Raw genomic sequence first — 21,735 nt, forward strand, 5'->3', positions numbered from 1 at the left:
CAAATCCATCTCCCTGAGAACTTAGAGGCTAGGGTTTTTAAGGCTAATTTGTCAGGGAACTAGGGAATGGGTGCTGCTGATTGGTTGGGGTTGAAATCATAGGGGTGGGTGGCGGGGGGCCACAGGACTGGTTGAGTCAGTTCCCTCATATAAGTCATGGGTGTGGGTTGAGTCAGTCAGTCAATGGAATGCAGAAGTCTGAAAACTATCTCAAAGACCAGTCTTAGGTTTTACAATAGTGATGTTATTTCCAGGAGCAATTGGGGACGTTACCGATCTTGTGACCTCTGGCTATGTGACACTTGAGCAGTAACGGATTATAAAAAAACAGGATACCAAGATAGGGAACAAGGCCTGTTCATTATTTGACTATGTCTACATCTTAGCAGAATTAAGGCCCCTCCCATAATCCTCAAGTTCTGGCCTTTCATTAGTCTTGCAAAGGCAGTTTCTGTCCCCAGAGGGGCATCAGTTTTGGCTAGGAACTATTATCATCCTTGCTTCAAAAAAATTATAAATTAAATTCTTCCACAGTTAGCTTGGCCAACACCCAGAAATAAGCAAGGGCAGGTAACTTGTGAGGTTAGAAGCAAGATGGAGTCAGTTTATGTTAGATTTCTCACACTGTAATAATTTTTGCAAAGGTGATTTCAGTAATAACATAAATATTCTGTACCTCAGTTCTGGGGGAGTTTATCTTAAACCATGTGAAAAAATGTTTCGAGGAAACTTACAGAATCAGCAGAGTGAGTCAGATCATCTTTGGGAAATCACATTAAAGTCCTACAGTGCTTGTGGGGAAGATATGCTCTTTCACTTCGGTGCAGGGTTTCTCAGCCTCAGCACTTCTGATATTTTTGGTCAGATTATTGTTGTGGGGGTTAACCTGTGCAGCGTAAGAGGTTTAGCGACATCACTAGCCTGCCCACTAGATGCCAGTAGCATCCCCTCCTCTATTTGTGACATCCAAAAATGTCTCCTGTGAGGACAAAGTTACCCCCATTGAGAACCAGAGCTTTAGAGCACTTAGAGGCAAAGGTGGCATGCCTGGGGAAGTGCTGTCAGTGGTGGCAGGTGCAGTAGCCAGTGATGATTGAGATGACCATGTAACTGAAGTGATATTGGCAATGTCTACAGCATCAGGAGCAACTTACATGTCACTTGTGTGACGCACAAAAAAAAACAAACAAACGAAAAAAACACTGACAGGGCAAGGAGGGGATACCCAATGACTCTGCTAGTTAGGGTTCTGGAATCAAAACCTATTGCCTTGATTGACAGCTCTTGCCCCCTTTTTAGCAGTACAGTTCAGGGGTGTGATGATCATATACTTCTATCATCACTCATTTATTGACTATTGCATATGTAGGATACCAAATTATGCCACTCCCAAATATGCCTCTTTGACATGAGGATTATTTTGAGATACAGCAGACCCAGGAGAAGTTCTGAAAACAAAGTAGACACTTTTGTAAGAGAAATTTACCCTTTTGTAAGAGAAATTTACATTTATAAAGGAAATTTCCATATGTAAGGGTGTTTCCCTTTCAGTACCAAAAAGAGAAAGATGACTAAATCACAAGAAACTCTTATCAAGGAGAAGACTTAAATTTCCATAACAAACCTTATTCTTGTTTACCCTACTTTTCCTGGTCACCTTCCCATAACGGGCCACCGCCACCCCTTCTTTCTTTGTTTCAGTGGATGATAGTATTTAGCCAATATTCTAAGACATCTATTTGAAATTTACTTACTTCTGTAACTCCCATATATATATGAAGTACACGTTAATAAACTTCTGTTGGTTTTCTCTTGGTAATCTCTTTTGTTATAAGAATTGTTCCAGCTAATAACTTAGAGGGGTGGAGAGAAAATTATCTTTCCTCCCTTACAGATACCACTGTAGTACAGTCACTGTGTTAGTGATTGAGGCAGAAATCAACAAATAGGTCATTGCACCTAATATAGACCTGCAAACAAATAATTATAATAGTACATTAGCAACTGACATCAAGATGACATGTATAAGTTATGATAATGGAGCAGGTGTCATACCCCAATGTGCCTGAGGAAATCAGTGAAGGGTTTGCAAAAACGTTAATACTTAACCTGAAACTTGATGGAAAAAATGCCAATAATTTAGCAGGTAGATTTAGAAAACATGGAAAGGGCACTCAAAATAGAGGAAACAAAGTATAAATAGCACAGAAAAGTAGCAGAACAACCTATCTTCTTAGGTCAAAATACAGTTAATACAGTTGTATTACAAGGTGGTCACTTTTATGAGAGACATTGAATAAGATACAGGGTTAGATGGGTCAGATGGTTACCTCTCCAACTGTTGCTCAAGCTTTTAATGTTGCTGTCTTCATGGAAATCTGTGGTCTGCTAGTAAGAAATGTGCATATAGGCTCAATGCTCCCTGGCTAATAGAATACCAGATACTTGTTTTGTGTGGCTGTGAAATGGGTGGGAATCAGAGGGAAAAGGCAGTAAAGCCAAGATTCTGGTGTGACTTTAGTCACTGGGAATGTCATTGTATTCTAAACTTGCCAGCTGATTCCTATAGAAGGACTACGGGAAAGTGAGGGGCGAAAGATCAAGACAAATCCATCTTCACAGAGAAAAAGCCACATGAACATACATGCCCTTACCACATGTCAGGGTTCAATTTTTCTCTGTAGTATTGTACTCTCTAACCAGCGTTTTTACTACCATATTATTATTATTAATGATTTTATTAGTATTACTGTTTCTTTAATGAGGAACTGGCACTCATGTCTTACAAAACTTCAGTGTAACTTTGCCAACATTTTTTTTTTCCTAGACAGTCCTTGTCTCTTTTTTTTACTCTGCATTGGTATGTTAATTCTTTCCCAATGAGTCAGTAAGGATGGAAATGTTAAATTAGTTGAAAAGACATATTTACATTAGCTCTGAAGAAAAGTACCAGTATCCTGGATTAGCACAAAGCTTTAAAAAATGTATAAAGCCACTGCTTTTATCTACCCTGAGAGGGAAATTGCAACGGATTTTCTGACAATAGAGTAGGAAAACAGTCTGCATACAATACAGTCCTACAGCCCTCCAAGTCACTGCCATAGCTATTCAACTGTCCATAGGGTCCTCATAACTCCTGTGGAAACAGGGACAGAAAAACAAGAGGAACCAACAAAGCAGGCATTGTTAGTGGCCTACTGTGCTGGCTGAGAAGAGATTTGTGCATATTTGGTTCTGACTGTCTTTATCCTGCCCTTCATTATGTTCTCCCCCAACAGTTAAAAAGGGAACTATTCCAATACTGTGATTCTGGTGTTGAATACAATTCAGGTTGGATTTTTGTCACAAAATCGTACTTTAAATATTTACAAACCTCAGCTTAATTTTCAAATCAGTTTCTCCACAAACTATTTACTTATAAAATGTACAAAGAATGAAGGCTTACGTGAAAAAAAAATTAGAAAGGAAGAGAAAAAGCCTCATCATGTTAAAAACTAATTAGGTTTACTAATGGTTAGCGTGTTTCCATGTCAACCTTAGGTACTTTTAGGTAATTTTCACAATGAAATTTTCTATTACAATATCTGTCTTAGAAAAATTTTTACAATAGAAGAGATTCATTTTAATATTGTGCCTCCAAGTGTATTTCTATACTTGTTCAGAAGAGTTTTGAAGGCTCTGTCACAGGGTTGATTTTTTTCTTCTTGCAGTGTACTTGCTAATATTGAATAAATGAGATTTATTGTATTACCTTCAAATGGATTTTTTTTTCTTGTAGAGAGTGTTGAGGGCAATATGTTAAAATATGTGTAAAAAGATTTCAGGTTTTGACACAAATTATAAAATGTAAATTGAAAGTGTAGAGGTGAAGGGAAAACTTCCCTTCTACCCTATGAAAGTTCACTGAAACGAGCTGACAGTAGACAGGTTAATAGAAGAAAAGGCATACAAGTTTATTAATGTGCATGGGGGGAAAATCACAGGAAAGTATTGCCCTCTAACACAATCAGATTCAGAGACTTACATACCCCTCTTCATAGGGGAGAGAGAAATGAAGGTGTAGGCATTTTAGAGGGGTAGTAAATGGCTTTTAGGGGAAATGAATGGGCCCAAAGAGCAGGCAACAGTTTGTAAGTGATTCTCTTTGGAAACTGAATGAGCCTCAAGAGCGGGCAAAAACCTGAGACAAAGTTCCTCTGAGCTCTGGGGAGGTAGTGACAAATTTTGGGAAGGTAAGGGTGGAACTTCACTGTGAACAAACGTTGTCTTATTATGTAGATAGTATCTCCCAGATAATTCCTTGGAGATGCTCCAAGAAGTATAGATGAAGTCTTTCTGGGCATTGTGACAACTTTTGATCTTTTCTCCAAAAGTAAACCTTTCCTGGTTATTTGATGTGATTCCTAGGAATGAGGTTGTATTACTTTGTTCTTGCACTGTTGTAAAGAAATACCTGAGACTGGGTAATTTAAAAAGAAAGTTTAGTCGCCTCACAGTTCTGTAGGGGGTATAGGAAGCATAGTGGCTCCCACTCCACTTCTAGGGAGGCCTCAGGAAACTTACAATTATGGTGGAAGGCAAAGGAGAAGCCAGCATTTCACATGGGTGGAGCAGACAGAACAGAGAGATTGGGTAGGTGCCACACACTTTAAATAAGATCTCATAAGAACTCACTATCGCTATGACAACACCGAAGGGGATGGTATTAAACCGTGAGAAACCACCCCCATGCTCCAGTCACCTCCCACCAGGCTCCACCTCCAACACTGGGGATTATAATTCAACGTGAGATTTGGGTGATGACACAGATCCAAACCATATCAGAGTTTCAAGACAATTTCATTTCTTTTGGAAGAAGTTTCCTTCCTCTGTCAGATAAAAGAACTTCCAGAGGGAGCCCTTCCCTGTGCTTAGTTGGGGGTGAAAGAAAAGGTTGGAAGGTCCTTGGTTTTGAGATCGCTTCTGCCTTCCAATTTTCTTTAACTTAAAAGTGTTCAGAGTTCCAAAGCACTGTACTTTGGGGTATTTTGTTCAAAAACAAAAGTTTTTGTTGTCCCCTTTTGCACTCCCTGACATGTTCTTATTACATGTGGGTACTAGGTTTCTGGGATTTTCTTGCAGTTATAATTCTTTTAAATTAGCCTTTCCCCTAGAAAATGGACACATTCTCCTTGTCTATGACAAGCCGGAGGCATGTGCGCTGCTTTAAATTCCCTCCCGAGGGCTCCGCAGTGAAGCAGTTGCATAGGTTGCTATACTTATTGTGAATACTGCAGGCTGTGTCTGAAGCAGAGTAGACATGATGGCACTACCGTGTTTTGAAGAGGGACATGTTCACATTGGCCACCCACATCCCACAACTCCCTGCCCTACTTGTGGTACTGATCCCTTTTCCCTACCTGGTCAGGTACTGACAAGGAGATGGTTCAGAATTCCTATTGATGAATCCCCAGCACCTGGTGTAGAATTTAAAAAATCACTTTTCATATGTGTGACTATTTACTCCATTTGAGAGACAGAAACATCTCTCCTTCTGTAACTAGATAGTAAATAGAAAGTTTCAACTGGGGCATCCTCATACAATAGCTATGGAATTTCAAAATGAGGTGCCAGGCCAGGATGTAGATTTGGTTTACAACTCTAGGAACTTTCATTTTCAAGAGGGAGATTAAAAGGTCAAGAGAACAGAGATTAAAAGAATATCATGGAAGGTGATTTATCAGGTAAAAGAACCAAGGGGAGTAGAGGGAGCGTTGCCACTTAGTTCATTCTTGGTGATGTGACAGGCATGTCATCAGGGCCATTGGAAAAGCTTGACGAATGTTCCCTGCCGTTGGCAAATACAGAGGGTTGGTGTCAGTTTCTTGCTTGCCCATAGCACCTGAGTAAAGGTGCTGCACCCGAAAAGTAACTGGATTTTCCTGAGATTGTTGGTCAAAGGCATATATATCCCAGAGAGCAGAGTTGGGAGCAGCAGCAGAAAGTTTAGTTCAGGGTCTGTTTAAAAGACACTTCTTGCACTTTGGGAGGCTGAGGTTGGAGGATCACCTAAAGTCGGGAGTTCAAGACCAGCCTGACCAACATGGAGAGACCCCGTCTCTATTAAAAATACAAAAATTAGCTGGGTGTGGTGGCAGGCACCTGTAATCCCAGCTACTCTGGAGGCTGAGGCAGAAGAATTGCTTGAACCCAGGAGGCGAAGGTTGCAGTGAGCTGAGATAGTGCCATTGCACTCCAGCTTGGGCAACAAGAGCAAAACTCCATCTCAAAAGGGCATTTATTATGCAGTGTGGCTGCCAAGGCAAGGGGATCTCAGAAGTAAGAGGAATGGGTTTTCTTCCCAAGGTGTTGCTGAGTGGATAGAAGAGTAACCAGCTGAAGGAGAGACCCTGGCCAGATCAAAGGAATCATGATCAGAAAGCCCCAACAGCTAAGACTCTTGAAATCTACCCTTGAACTTGGACAGTCATGGCTAGAAATGAGGAAGAGAGAAGGAGTCCACCTTGCATTTGAAGGCAGACATTTGTCTGTAGCTGTTGTGGGCTGAAGCAGTCTTCCTTTTGAAAGAAGGTTGAAGTATTGCTTGTCTTGTATAGGATATAATAAATTCCTCTTCAAAGGTTTTAGCCTGTAAATTGTTAAGTACAATGAGTTCTGAGATCCTCTCCAAAGAACTAATGTATCAGTATGTTCAGATTCTCTGTTCTTTGTTCTTCATTTTAGAGTTTAACTTCCTCTGTTCTCTTTGTCTCTTTGCCCCTAGTCTCAGTAAACAACCCCCTCCTAGCCTCTATCACCTGCTCTGTCCTGAGTCACCCCTGGTCACCTGCCGTGACCTGAGTCATCCCGAGTCACCTGTTCTGTAACTGTCCTTCCTGCCAAACTATTCACCCCACCACTCTGACTCGTACCCCTGCTCTCTTTAAAATTGCCAGTCGGAATGAGCTTAGACTGTGTGGTCCAACCCTAGCGAATAGGGGAACGACACAGCAGTAGGGGCTACCTGTGTCAGGGATAAGCACCCCTTCCCCTCCCTTGTTCAGGTGTGCTCTCGCCATTGCTCCATCCGTGAGACGCACCCTTCTATACAAATAAATTGCCTTGCTGAGAAAATTTATGCTCAAGTGCTATTTCTTTTGTGGCACGGAAAGTTTATTTCTAACACTTGGAATGAAGACTTTATTTCTGAATTAAAGGTATGTTCTGTGATTAAAGTGTGATAATCACTTTACTTAAATAAGTGATACCATCATTGGATGGCACAGGTTTCCATCTGAAGTACAGGGGAAAGACAACCACTACTCAGCAGGCTTAAAAGGAGAATGGAGGCACAATAAATGTACTTTGACAGTTTTATTCCAGCAATCCACTAGAATTTTTTGTATTTTTCTAAAACACCTAGGAGTCTCTTACTTGTGTTTAATGTCTCAACGAGGTGGCAACATGGGTTTCTAGACTTTTTGAGACCCAGCACTGAGCAAAACAGAATCGTAAGTATATAAAGCAAAGTCCATAAACCATCCTCAATAAGCAGTGCCTGCTTTCAAGTGCAGAAGGCCCAGGAAAGTCATCAGGTAGTTCCAGAATCAGTTGTTATTGGTCAGCAGGCCTCCGAGGAAGAAAAACAGGGACTGTGAATCTCTGAAAAATGTTTTCACCTGCAAGATGGCATTGTGCTCAGACAAGTTCCTGGTCTCTTTCCTTCCCCTCCCCTCCCCTCCCCTCCCCTCCCCTCCCCTCCCCTCTCCTCCTCTTACCTTACCTTCCTTTCCTCCTTTTTCTTTTCTCTTCCTAATTGATTGTCCAAATGGGCATAGCCATGGTTAGAAGTTGAAGGTAAGGTACAAAATGATGGTGAACTAATCACTTTAAAATTCATAGGGTGACTATAGTCAATAGTAACTGTACATTTTAAAATAACTTCAATAGTGTCATTGGATTTTAAAATAACTTAAATAGTGTCATTTAAAATAACCTAAAGAGTGTTTGCAACTCAGTGGATAAATTCTTGATGAGATGGATAACCCATTCTTCGTGATGTGTTTGTTTCACACTGCATGCCTCTATTGAAACACCTTATATACCCCATACATGTATATACCCACTATGTACTCATGGAAATTAAAGATAAAACAACACAAATTCCTTTCAAGGAGCTTAAAGACTTGTGCATTTTTTGGCCATGCATATGACAGAAGCTTCATTTTCAATTGTAATTATTAAACATTCTTATAAATATTGTGTGGCAGAAGATTCATGGACTTTGTCTCCAACTAGAGGAGCTCTAGCATACTGAGGGACGCTGAGAGGTAATTTCTCCTAAAGGTGCAGCCACCCTGAGTTTGCGTGGCAAAAGCTTCAGGTGCTCCCCACCCCAGATCACGATCCTGGATGGAGCTGGTGTCATTTTGGGAGACTGTATAAAGGGTGGTTAAAGTTTTAGGTATCAAGAGTTTTATTACATGTGTCAAATCCTGGCTCCACAGCATGCTTCTATAATTTATATAAACCCTTTGGGCCTCAGTTTCCGAGTCTGCCAAATGGACATGGTCCTAGAACCCTAAATGATTGTTAAGAGGTATAAATGAAAAATGTACTTAGAATGTTCTGACACATGGTACCCCCAAAATATTCTTTTATTAATTTGTGACATGTTCTCTTTCAACCAGGAAAGGTAAAAGGGAGGAACTAACTGCCTGCCGATTTTGACAACATTTAGCCCTTAGGGAAGAACAGAAAAAGATGAAAATCTAGGATTCTTTCCAGAGTCAAGTGGACTATATGGGTTAGTATTTCCTTCTGAAGGGAGGGCTGGAGCCACATCAAACTGAACAAAATCACAAAGACACTGACACAAGGGGAATTCTCGGGCCCATTTAAAGCTTGATCTTCTTAAACTCAGCTTAGAAATAATTTGTTGCATTTTTCTTCTGCAAGAAGGCTAATCTGCTACTCTGGATATTAATTCCACAGGATGGTAATGAGGCTTTCTGGGAAGTACCAGTTAATAGCTTTAGGTGCCTTTTGTTTGCTTTGTAACTGCTATGGTGCAAACGCTGATTGATTGATGTCAGCAAGAGAGACTGCAGGTAAGAACAACTGGGGCCACTGCAAGGTTTCAGAGTAAAACAGAGGAAGGTTTAGATCTAGCTACATCTGTTTGGATTCATTCAGAGAAGCCACACTGGAGCTGCTCCAGGGCAGAGATTTACAACTCTGTCATCTCCTTGCAGTGCCCAGCAGGCTGGCCGCTCAATAAATATTTGCAATATAATATAAATGGGAAATTTGGAAAAGAAGACAAAATGGGGTGGAGGCAGGGAACAGGGTAGGAAGATTTCAGGTCATGGGGAGATGGATACAGCTGGAAACCATCATTCTCAGCAAACAATTGCAAGAACAGAAAACCAAACACCGCATGTTCTCACTCATAGCTGGGAATTGAACAATGAGATCACTTGGACACAGGAAGGGGAACATCACACACCGGGGCCTGTTGTGGGGAGGGGGGAGAGGGGAGGGAGAGCATTAGGAGATATACCTAATGTAAATGACGAGTTAATGGGTACAGCACACCAACATGGCACATGTATACATATGTAACAAACCTGCACGTTGTGCACATGTACCCTAGAACTTAAAGTATATATAAAAAAAAAAAAAGTAAAGGGAAGCCACGTAGGATGGGAAAGATATTCATGTGGAAGACACTGGGATGCTGACTGCTCCTGTTGAGGTCAGCAGGCAGGGTAGAACAGCTCAGGGCTCTATGGAGGAAGAATGGGATGGGAAGTGATGGGAAGGAGAAGACAAAGAGCAGAAGGAAAACAATTCCGTTTGAGGGTAAGAGCATTTCTCCAGAGCAGGAAAGAGCAATAAAGTCCACACAAAGATCAGCGGAGTTGCCCTGAAAGTGGCAGCATCTGACAGGCACAGTGCTCACCCTGGACAGCTGCAGTGGAGCATGCAAAGGGAACCACAAGAGGAGGAGAGTCAGAGAAACAACAATGGGGAGAATGTTCATAGTCAGTCTTTATTTTGTAATGTCAGTGAGAGTTAGTAGATTATTTTCCTTCTTTTTCTTCCTCCCTTTCTCTCTCTCTCTCTCTCTCTCTCTCTCTCTCTCTCTCTCTCTCTCCCTCCCTCCCTTCTCCATCCTTCCTTTCTATTTTTAGGAGGTTTATAAGATTCACTTTAAATATACAACATAGAAATGCCTCCTTTTCTGGTAACCTATGAGCTCATGAGGCCATGTATGTGGAAAGACTTTAAAGAGGATACTGCAAAAGTCGAGAGTGATTATTAAGCCAGGACCAAGGCTGGGAACCTCCTCATCTCTTGCCAACTCTCAGAAGGGGTGTCTTGGGTGAAGTCCATGTGACCAAATGGAAAGTCAAATGTAAAGTGATTTTTTTAGTTCCCGCTGCATAAACTACTTTTTAGAGTGAAATTGTAAAACACAAAGCTGAACTCCAAAAAGGCCTCTGGGTGCAATATTAGCAGTGTGATAGTTTATGGAAATACTTGAGGGCAGCTGCATTCTGGCCAGCTGCCTGAATCCAAGCATTTCCCCCTAGGTCTCTGACTCAGCCTGACTAAACTAATTTACTCTGAGCACGAGGCACACTATTCACATCAAAAGAATGTACTTAAGTAGCTATAGTGTGGCCTTCCCCTGTGGTTGGTTTTGCTTTGCTCTAGACTGAAGCTTGGCTGCCATCTGGAAAGATGTCCTAACTTTGCTGTTGAGCCAATAAAGCTGGAATAATGTGAAATGGCATAAGCTTTTAAGTCAGGCCACTGGAGAGTGAGAGGCTGCCGTGGGAGGGGGAGGGTATAGTAGTAGGTGAGTGGCAGTGGAAGGCTAGAAATGCAGCCAGGCCAGGCCCTTAACTGAATTTCACAAATGGTATGGCTCCTGAGTAGAATAGTGTGATGGTTATGGCAACAAACTTTTGAGTTGGCAAGACACAAGTTCGAATCCCTGGCTTGGCCCTTTAGTAATTTGGCCAAGTTATTTAACCTCTCTGAACCAATTTCCTCATAAATAAAATGAGGAAAAGAATACCGACCTCACTAGGTTTTCCTAAGGTTTAAATACAATGCATATGTAAAGCATTTAGCTCAGAGTGGTTTTCAACTCTGACTGCACATTGGAATTCAGTAGTGCTATGATTTGAACATGTCCCCAAAGTTTATGTGTTGAAACTCAGTCCCCAGTGCAACAGTGTAAGAGGTTGGACCTTTCCGAGGTGGTTAAGTCATGTGGGCTCCGTCCTCGTGAATGAATTAATACCATTATCTTGGGAATGGGTTAATTTCAGCCCCCTACCCTGCTGTCTGTGACACACATGCTCTCTTGTCCTTCTGCCTTCCACCATGGGATGACGCAACAAGAAGGCCCTCGCCAAATTTGAGCCCCTTCACCGTGGACTTCCCAGTCTCTAGTATTGTAAGAAATAAATTTCCATTCTTTATAAACTATGCAGCCTCATATATTCTGTTATAGAAGAACAAAACAGATGAAGGCAAGTAGGGAGGGTCTAAAACTATCCTCATGCCGCTGCAGTTCAGTTCAGACAAATTCAGTTAGAATCACTGGGACTAGCACCTGGTATTTGTATGTGAGGACCACTCATAGGTGATTCTGATGCACCATGAAGGTTGAGACTATTGTGAACTACCTAGTATGCACTCACGAAAGAACAGCCACTACAGGAGAAAGGTTGCAATGACAAAATGCTGGAAAAATACTTCCCATAGTACTTAGCGTATGCTAAATACTTGGAAACAGATAGCTATTTTTGCTTACCCTAATTTTATTAAGCCATGTTATAATAATTCGTAGGAGAGCTTAACTGTAGGCACTGGAGAACACATATGAAGTATGAGTTTTACTCTGAGGAGTGTTAAGTGTGATAAGAGAAAGCATATCAAACCTTAATGATACTGGATTAAGGGAATATGTATTTTTAAAGTGCAGTGTCAAATTGTTGTCAAAATAAGTCAACATTCACAGTTTCTTACCAAGTTAACTCTTAGTGGAGAGGCAGAGAGAGCAGAGTGGCTAAGAGTGTGATCTTCGAGGCTGACTGTCCATGTTCCAACTCTGGCTCAGTCATTTACTAGCTGGGTGGACTATTTAACATCTCTGTGCCTCAATGTTCAAATGGGGATAATCATGGTACCTGCATCAGGAATGTTGTGAGGAGTAAATAAGTTAATATAAGTAAAGCACTCTCTGCAAAACCAGGGACTTAGTGATTAATACTAGCATCAGCTAGTAGTAGTAAAATACATTCAGTAACACTTAAAATCCTAATTTTACTATTTTAAGTGTAATTAAATTTTTTAAGATCTGAGTGTAAAAAGTGATCAAATTCTAAAGTAATATACATTTGGTATGTCATAGAATCACTTGAAAGCTTTGTTAAAAATTAGAATTCCTAGTGACTCTGGTGCACACAAACTAGGAGAGTTGTCAGTTGGTGAATCCTAACCACAGGGTCACAGGGTCTGCCTCAGTGGGTGGCACTGAGCAGTACAGGACATGATTATTGTATCAGGAGAGCAGCTTCGAAGGAGGTCATGTGCCCTCAAATTTCCCCAAACACAAGAAAACCCTTTCGAAAACAACACAGAACTTCCAAGATTATGTGAAGTCCTCTATGTAAATTGAGAAGCACACGCTACAATTCCATTCTGCAGCAGTGCATGTATCATAAATATTTTAAGCAAGAAAAAAGACTACTAAAAAAATTTGCCAAAAATTCACTGAAATCATGTTTCAATCCTACCAGTTGTGAAGAGGCCTACCCTACATAGTCTATGTTGTTATCCTTCTTTGCCAAAAATGAGTCATGCTGCATCTTTCGGAAACAGAAATTACTCTTCCCCTTATAGATGACATGATCAATACTTATCAGTCTCATACTTAATTAGTCAATACAGAAGTTTACTTTTATAACTTTCATTGAAATTTCTGATATATCATTTTGTCTTGTTTTAATGTTATATCATCTTTTTCAAAACTTTTATAATTTTACATTTGTAATCTCATATATAGTATTGTCAAATGTTTATAATTTTACTGATTTTCAATCTTTTACTCAATATTTTATTACCAGATGTAGAATTTTTTTTAATTCTGAAGTTCACAGGCATTTTATTAAAATTTTTGAAAAAGACAAGCGCCAGCATTCACTCCTAATCTCTGAAATTCTCTTTGCCCTTCTTTCTTCTGAACCCAGGAAGGTGGTGCCCTCTTTCTATTCCAATTTGATTTAAAACTTATTAACTTTGGTTTTGTAGAAACTTAGGACTCCTGAAAAGGTAGCAACTTAACATACATGACTTTTTCTCTCCAAAATTACTTTACATTGACATGTAATCAATGTATTTATTTATAGAGTACCATATGATGTTTTGATATATGTACATATTACATAGTGATCAAATCAGAGTAATTAGCATATCTATCACGTCAAATGTTTATCATTTCTTTGTGTGAGGAATATTCAAAATCCTCTCTTGCAGCTATCTTGAGATATACCATATCTTATTGTTAACTATAGTCACCTGACTGTGCAAAATAGCACCAGAACTTATTCGTCCTTTCTAATTGTAACTTTACCTATTGACCAGCTTCTTCCTGTCTCCTCCACAAGATCTTCCCCAGGCTCTGGTAACCACTGTCCTGTTTTCTACTTTCTACTAACCATTGTTCTATTTTCAACTTTTTAGGATTCTATTTATGAATGAGATCATGAGGTATCTGTCTTTCTGTGCTCGCTTATTTCACTTCCCATAATGACCTCCAGTTCCATTCATGTTGCCACAAATGACAAATTTCCACTCATTTTAGGGCTGACTAGTGTTCTATTTTATATATATATATAACTGTCATATATATAATGTCATATATGTAATGTGTATATATACATATATGTGTGTTTGTGTGTCTGTGTCTGTGTATATATATATATATATATGAAATGTCATTTCCTTGTCCATTCATCCATTATTGGGCAGTTAGGTTGATTTCATATCTTGGCTGTTTTCAATAGTGTCATAATAAAAATGAGTGTGCAGATATGTGTTTGACATACTTTCCTTTAGATATATACTAAGCACTAGTATTGCTGGCTCATATGTTACTTCTATTTTTATTTTTTCGAGGGACCTCCATACTGTTTTTTCTAATGGCTGTATTAATTTACATTCCCACCAACAGTGCATTAAGGATTCCCTTTTCTCCACCTCTTCACCAAGATTTGTTATCTTTTGTCTTTTTGGTAATAGCCATTCTGACTGGAGTCAGGTGATCTCGTGTTGTGGTTTGATTTGCATTTCCCAGATAATTAGTAATATCAAGTGAATGCTAACTTCTGTCTCAGAATCTCCTTTCTGGGAACCCAACCAGTCTGCAGTTTGACCTTCTAGCCCCTGAACAAAGCCCTTCACCACCTCCATTTCTTGGGCCTGGTGATCACAAATCAGGGAGATAGCTATTGTGAAAAGAAAGTCGGAAGTGTAGGGAGTTCCTCTGAAGAGCTGAGTAAGGGTTGCCTGGTGATTTAGGCACAAAAAATTTTTGAGCTGAGATCAACACCAGAGACTGAGAGGTAGCATATTGTCTACATTCATGTCCCATATTTCCAAGGAGAGACACAAACTAAGGGAGGTGCCTCTGATAGACCAGTGAAGCTGCAATAAGCTGACTCTGATTGTCTCAACTCCCTGAACCTGAAGTTAAAACAGAGAGAAAGAGAGGGCAATATCTATTTCTAACTTTGGTTAGTCAGATCAATCTGTTTTTACCTGTAATTCAATTGTATGTTTGCTCTGAACTGTGGATTAAAAAATGGCTTCATTGGTAGTATATTGTTCAGTAAAACTACAAATATTCAAAATCACAATTAGCCATTTTTTTAAACAAATGGGTACTTTTTCGACTCCTTAAACTCTGAATAATACCTGCTGGTTTGAGAGGGAAAATGTATTTAAATATAGATAAACAAGTCTGAGTTTGGTTTATGAAAGTTTGCTGTTTTTCACAGGTGCAATTGTAGGTGTTAAATGGTGCTATAGGTTCGTAAATCCCAAAACCATCAGAATGGAGTAGTCATCAACTTCAGATAAATGATCATACAAATGATGGAGTATTAGGTCAGATTACCTCTCACCTGCATTTTTGCAGTTGGTAGTAACAGTCAGAAATGGATTGAGGATTTCATATCGAAGACCTTTACTTGAGGGGGCACTGCTGGAGTAGGCTAGTTATACCAAATATTATGCAATAACTTAACCAGAATAGGCCCGGTGAGGCCCCTCTCTAATGGGCTGTGTGTAGATGGTCTGCCCACTCTGGTAACTGGGTTTTCATGGCTGCAATACCTCTTCCAAACAATACCTGAAAATATGCTTATCCCGACACTCTAAAGGAATATTCAAGAAAGAATATTATGAGTATGACTAACTTCATTTTGTACGTTTGGCTGTATACTTTATTAAATAGTAAATTAGAAAATGTACAGCTCAACAAATAAGTGATACTACATATTCTGGATTATGTGGTGAAGATTTGTTTTTTTCATTTGGCATAATAAACAATTGGGAGAAGCTAAGGGAAATTTCTAAATGTGTTATATTTTTCTTTTAAAATCAACTCTAAGTCATAATTTACATACAAAAAATGCACCCATTTTAAGAGTACAATGCAATGAGTTTTAAGAAATATATATACCATGTAACCAACACCCAAACAGTTTCAAATTGCCTCTTTGCAGTCAACCCCCTCCCACTTTCAGCCCTAGGCACCACTGCTTTACTTCTTTCACCATAGATTTGCTTAACGTTTCAAAAGCACTTGCTTCGACTTTCTACAAATAGGATTGCATAGTATGCATTTATTTGTATTTGGCTTCCTTTGCTCAGCATAATGCTTTTGAGATTCATCCATATTGTAGTCTTATCATTATTTGAGTCATTTTAATTGGTGACAGTTATTCAATTGTTTGAATATACCACGTTTTGCTTGTCCATTTATGTGGTATTGATGAACATCTGGATTTTGTTACAAAGTTTTAGCTAATATGAATAAATGTTATTGTAAGTCTTTATGTGGACACATTTAAAAATTTATAAGCATTTATTTTGGAATAATTTTAAATGTGCAGAAAAGTTGCAATGATGGTACAGATTGTTTTTGCTCTGAACTTACCTTCCCCTAATGTTAACATTTTCCATAGTCATGGTACATTTGTTAAAACTAAGAAATTAACATTGGTGCAGCACTATTAAGATTTTATTCAGATTTTACAGATTTTTCAACTAATGTTGTTTTTCTGTTCCAGGATCCAATGTAAGATACCACATTGCACTTAGTCGCCATGTCTTCTTTTATCTCCTTCAAGCTATGACAGTTTCTCTGTCTTTTCTGTTTTTATGACCTTGACAGTTTTGAAGAGTACTGGTCGGATATTGTATAGGATGTCTCTCAATTAGGGGACATTGTTTGATGTTTTCTCATGATTAGACTGGGGTGTTGGGTTTTTGTGAAGAATACCAGAGAGGCAGAGCACCTTCTCCTAGCATCATATTAGGGGTATGTGATTTATCAATGTAATTTATCACTGGTGAGGTTAATCTTGATCACTTGGTGCTACAGTTTGGATATGATTTGTTTGACCCCACCAAATCTCATGCAGAAATGTGATCCCCAGTGTTGGAGGTGGTGCCTAGTAGGAGGTATTTGGGTCATGGGGGTGGATTCCTTACGAATGGCTTGATGCTGTCCTCCAGGTAATGAGTGAGTTCCATTAGGTTGGTGCAAAAGGAATTGCTATTTTTGCCATTGAAAGTAATGGCAAAAAATCTAGTATTTAATATCTAGTATCTAATATTTAGTAATATCTCTATTAGTTCCCATGAGAGTTCCCCAGAGAACTGGTTGCTGAAACAAGCCTGATGCCTCCTCCTCTCTCTTTGCTTCTTTTGCCATGTGATCTGCACATGCCAACTCCCCTCTACATTTCACCATGAGTGGTAGCTTCCTGAGGCCCTCACTAGAAGCAGATGCTGCTGCCATGCATCATGTACAGCCTACAGAACCATAAGCCAAATTAACCTCTTTTCTTTTTTTTTTTTTTTTTTTGAGACCGAGTCTCACTCTGTCACTCAGGCTGGAGTGCAGTGGCGTGATCTCATCTCACTGCAACCTCCACCTCCCAGGTTCAAGCGAACCTTCTGCCTCAGCCTCCCAAGTAGCTGGGATTACAGGTACCTATCACCATACCTGGCTCATTTTTGTATTTTGAGTTTCACCATTTTGGCCAGCCTGGTCCTGAACTCCTGATCTCAGGTGATCCACCCGCCTCAGTCTCCCAAAGTGCTGGGATTACAGGTGTGAGCCACCATGCCAGGCCAAATAAACCTCTTCTGTTTATAAATTACCCTGCCTCAGGTATTCCTTTATAGCAACACAAAAGACTAAGACACTTAGTGTTCTGCCAGATTTCTCTACTGAACTGTTACTATGTTCTCCCTCATGTACTTCTGATAGACTTCATTTGGCTAAAAGGACTGGGGAGTTCCTTTCTGGGGAGTCTAGTGGAGAACCTGTTTTCTTGCCTTTTGCAGTTTATAGAGGCTGTTTGCATTTCTTGGCTCATGGTCCCCATCCATCTTCAATGGTGGTGGTCACTAGCTGAGTCTTTATCACATTGCGTCACTCTGACACTGACTTGCCTGCCTCCCTTTTCCATATATACAGAGCCTTGTGATTACATTGTGTCTGCTCAGAAAATCCAAGATAATTTCCTCATCTTAAATTCAACTGATTCTCTATCTTAATTTCATTTCCAACGTTAATTCCCCTTTGCCATGTAATGTAACATATTCACCAGCCTTGGAGAATAGGATATGCACATCTATGGGAGACTTTATTATTTTGCCTACCACAAGGTTATAATCCAGTATTCCAATACATTATAATCCAATACATTATTTATTTTGTTGCTCAAATTATTTCAGCTTTGCCTCTTTCAGGTTGGCTCCTGTATCTTTAGGATGTATCCTCATCTTTTTGTTTTTTTTTTCTTTGATTGATTCCTTATTTCTGGCATAACAAGATGTTCCAGGTTTATCTTATATTTTCCCTATCCCAGTCATTTCTTGAAGGAGTCCTAGTTTCTTTTATTGGAGAATGTTTGGAAACCACAATCTGGGTGCTGGGTTTGCTTATTACTAATGAGAGGTTACTGCTTCTAAACCCTTTCAGTGGACAGAGCTGGGAAATATATGTATGTATAGTAACCAGTGTGTACACACATATCTATAATTATTTCTGCATCTAGCTATTTGTGTATATACATTAAGATAAAATTGCATTCATGTTGATTTCTCCAACTCAAATCCAGTACAACAGGGTTTGTTCAAGCCTTATCCCTTTGCTTGTTGTAATCTCTTGCTCTGACACTGAGAAATCTGGCTCTCAGGATGTAATTTATTTGCTTATTTCTTTAATCTTAATATATATGTAAAGTGGTTTCAGAATCACTAACACAGACCTCTATGAGAAACAAATTTATCAACTAGCGTAGTGTAGTTTGAATATCACGAACCCCGGCCTCCGTGAGAAACAAGTTTATCAACTAGAGTAGTGTTTATTATAATACTTTTTTTGTCTTTAGCTATATAATTTCCAGTCAAAATATCATTTCCAAAGTTACTTAGGTCAGATCTTCTTCCGTACCCAACCCTCAGTGAGGTTATATCATGCCATTGTAATTCAGTTAGAGTTTTTTTCATTATTTACATTCCATCCCCTGCCTTCTTGGCCGATTTTAAAGAATTTTCGTATAGTGATATTTACTTTTTAAAATGTAAAATTCTATGGGTTGTGACAAATGTACTTATCAAGATATTTATCAGATATTCATCAAACCAGTATCATATAGAAGAGTTCTATCACCGTAAAAATTCCCTCACAATAGTTTATCACTCTTTTCTTTTTCCAAGCCCTGACAACTACTGATTGATTTTTCCGTTTTTTATAGTTTTTCCTTTTTAATCATGTCATATAAATGAAGTAATATAATAGGTTGCCTTTCAGTCTAGCTTCTTTCGCTTATGAAAATACATTTAAGGTCCATCTGTTTTGTTGCATGAATCAATAGCTCATTCCTTTTTATATTCCTAAGTAGTAATTCATTGTATCTCTTACGTTAGTTTGTCCATCTATTCACTTATTAAAGGATTTCTACATTGTTTCCAGTTTAAGGTGATTATGGCTAAAGCTACTATAAACATTTGAATATGTGCGTGCGTGTGTGTGTGTGTGTGTCTATCTGGGTTTTCAATTCATTTGGGTAAATATCTAGAAGCATAATTGCTGGGTTGTATGTTAAGTCTATGTTTAACTTTATAAAAACTGCCAAAGTGCCTGTACCATTTTGCATATACCAACCATGAATGAACATTCTTGATGCCTCCCGTCCTTGTTAGCATTTGGTATTGTCAGTTTTTAAGGCATTCATTTAATAATTTTAATAGATGTTTAGTGGTGATATCTCATTTTGGCTTTAATTTGTATTTTTCTAATGAGAACTGACGTTGAGAATCCTTTCCTATGCTTTATTTTTCATCGCCATATCTTCTGTGGTGAAGTCTGTTTATGTCTTTTGCCCACTTTTTAGTTGTATTGTCTGTTTTCTTACTGTCTAGTTATAAGAGTTACAAATCTTTTGTCACATATATGACTTGCAGATATTTCTCCCAGTTTGTGGCTTTTCATTTTCTTAATGGTGTCATTGGCAGAACAAATGTTGTTCATTTTAACCAGGTCTAATTGATACATTTTGTCTTTGTTGATCATGCTTTTGGTGTCATATCTAAAAATTCATAGCCCCACCTAACATCTCACAGATTTTCTGCTGTTTTCTTTTATAAGTTTTATAATTTAAGTTTTACATTTAGGCTAATGATCCATCTAAGTAATTATTGTATTAATAATAAAATATGTGACGAGATTTATTTAATTTTTTACAGGTGGTGGTCCAGCCATTCCAACGCTTTGTTGAAAGGGCTATCATTTCTCCATTATATTGCCTTTAATCCTTTGTCAAAAATCAGTTGGCTATATTTGTAAGGTTCTATTTCTGTACTCTCTTATTTTGTTTCCTTCATCTGTATGTTTACTTTTTTTTGCTAATATCACTCTGTTTTGATTAAAGTATCTTTATCGTAGGTCTTGAAATTGGACGCTGTAACTTCAATTTTTTTTCAGCATTATTTTTGCTGCTAGAGTTTCTTTGCTATGCCATGTAAATTTTAGAGTCAGTTTGTTGATATCTACAACTTCTTCCTGGAAATTTTATTGGAACTGTATTGAATCTGTAGAAAATTTAGGGGTTATCTCAGGTTCTGGTCTTAGTTACTGAAGTAAGAGATAAGGAGTAGGTTTGAAGGGTAGAGAGGAAATGGGATCATGTAATCAGGTTAAGCTAATGGTCTCTGTGGTGTATCTAGGAAGAAAGATGAACAGCAGAAAGTTGAATATGTGATGATGTTTTATTCTGGTCTTTCCTTTTCAACTCACAGTAATGGCCACTCAGTCAATGAAAGGTATCTATTCCGAAGGCCTATTTTGCTTTTGGAAATGTAATTATATAAGGTAGAGTAATATAGGGGCTTACGGATGCAAGGCAGTAGATTGCTCAGTAGCACTCTTCTTTCTCTGCTGCTAGTTGAGGCTACCTTTCCCCTTTGTCTTGTGCTAGCTACACATGCTTCTCTCGGAATGGTCCTCTCAGTCTTAACATGGCCTGATCAACCTTCTCTGAACCCAGATCATGGAAGACCCAGAAGTAAGGCCTCTCCCTTACTTGAGCCCAGATCTCAGTCCATTCTTGGGCAGCTTCTCCCTCAGTCCTCACCCCCGTTATCCTGATTGAGATTAATCTCACTTACCATTCACTTTTCTAGGAAAACTGTATCCAAAAAAAGTGTCACCAAAGACTGAATGTATTTATGTTCTCCTTAATGAAGCTAGAATGACTTTGCAAAGATGCACACCTAATCATGCCACCCTCCTGATTGAAAACCTTTTAATGCCCCCTTTCTCACTAGATGAAGTCCAGATTTCTCAACATTATGTGCAAGACTATTTGTTAGAGTCCCCTTGCTTTCCCCTCCAGGCTCATCTGTCATTAATAACATGCAGTGATCCAGTAAAACAAATTTTCCCTCACTTCTCAAGATTGTAGTAAGTGCTATTCCTAAGGGCTCCCATAGTCTCTCTGTGCTTGCCCCATTGGAGCATGTTTCTGAATTGTGATTTGTCTGTTTATTTGTCTGTATCTCCTCTGCACTGCATGTTCCCTATGGGCAGAGGCAGTGCCTTGTTCTCTGATACATCCTCCAGGAGGAGTCGCAGTGCCTGGAAGGTAAGTACTTTTTGAGTTAAAAACAAAAGAATGATCCAATTCATGCACGAATAAAGGCATCACTGTATTTATTTTCAAAAGGTGCCTAATATTTATAGTGATTTTTTATTATTATCCATGTCTTTGGGTTTTTCAGGATGTTGCCAATTCAGCAGTGCAGAGGCCATACACATAGAGAAACTGTAAGTTAAAATGCATTTTTATAGAACAAGACAACATTTTCAGTGCTTTCATTATATTACCTGACACAAAAAGAGAGTAATAATAGATCACCTGGCCACTTACAAAA

This window comes from Trachypithecus francoisi, unplaced genomic scaffold, assembly GCF_009764315.1.
Source record: "Trachypithecus francoisi isolate TF-2019V2 unplaced genomic scaffold, Tfra_2.0 Lachesis_group8, whole genome shotgun sequence".
Taxonomy (NCBI): Eukaryota; Metazoa; Chordata; class Mammalia; order Primates; family Cercopithecidae; genus Trachypithecus; species Trachypithecus francoisi.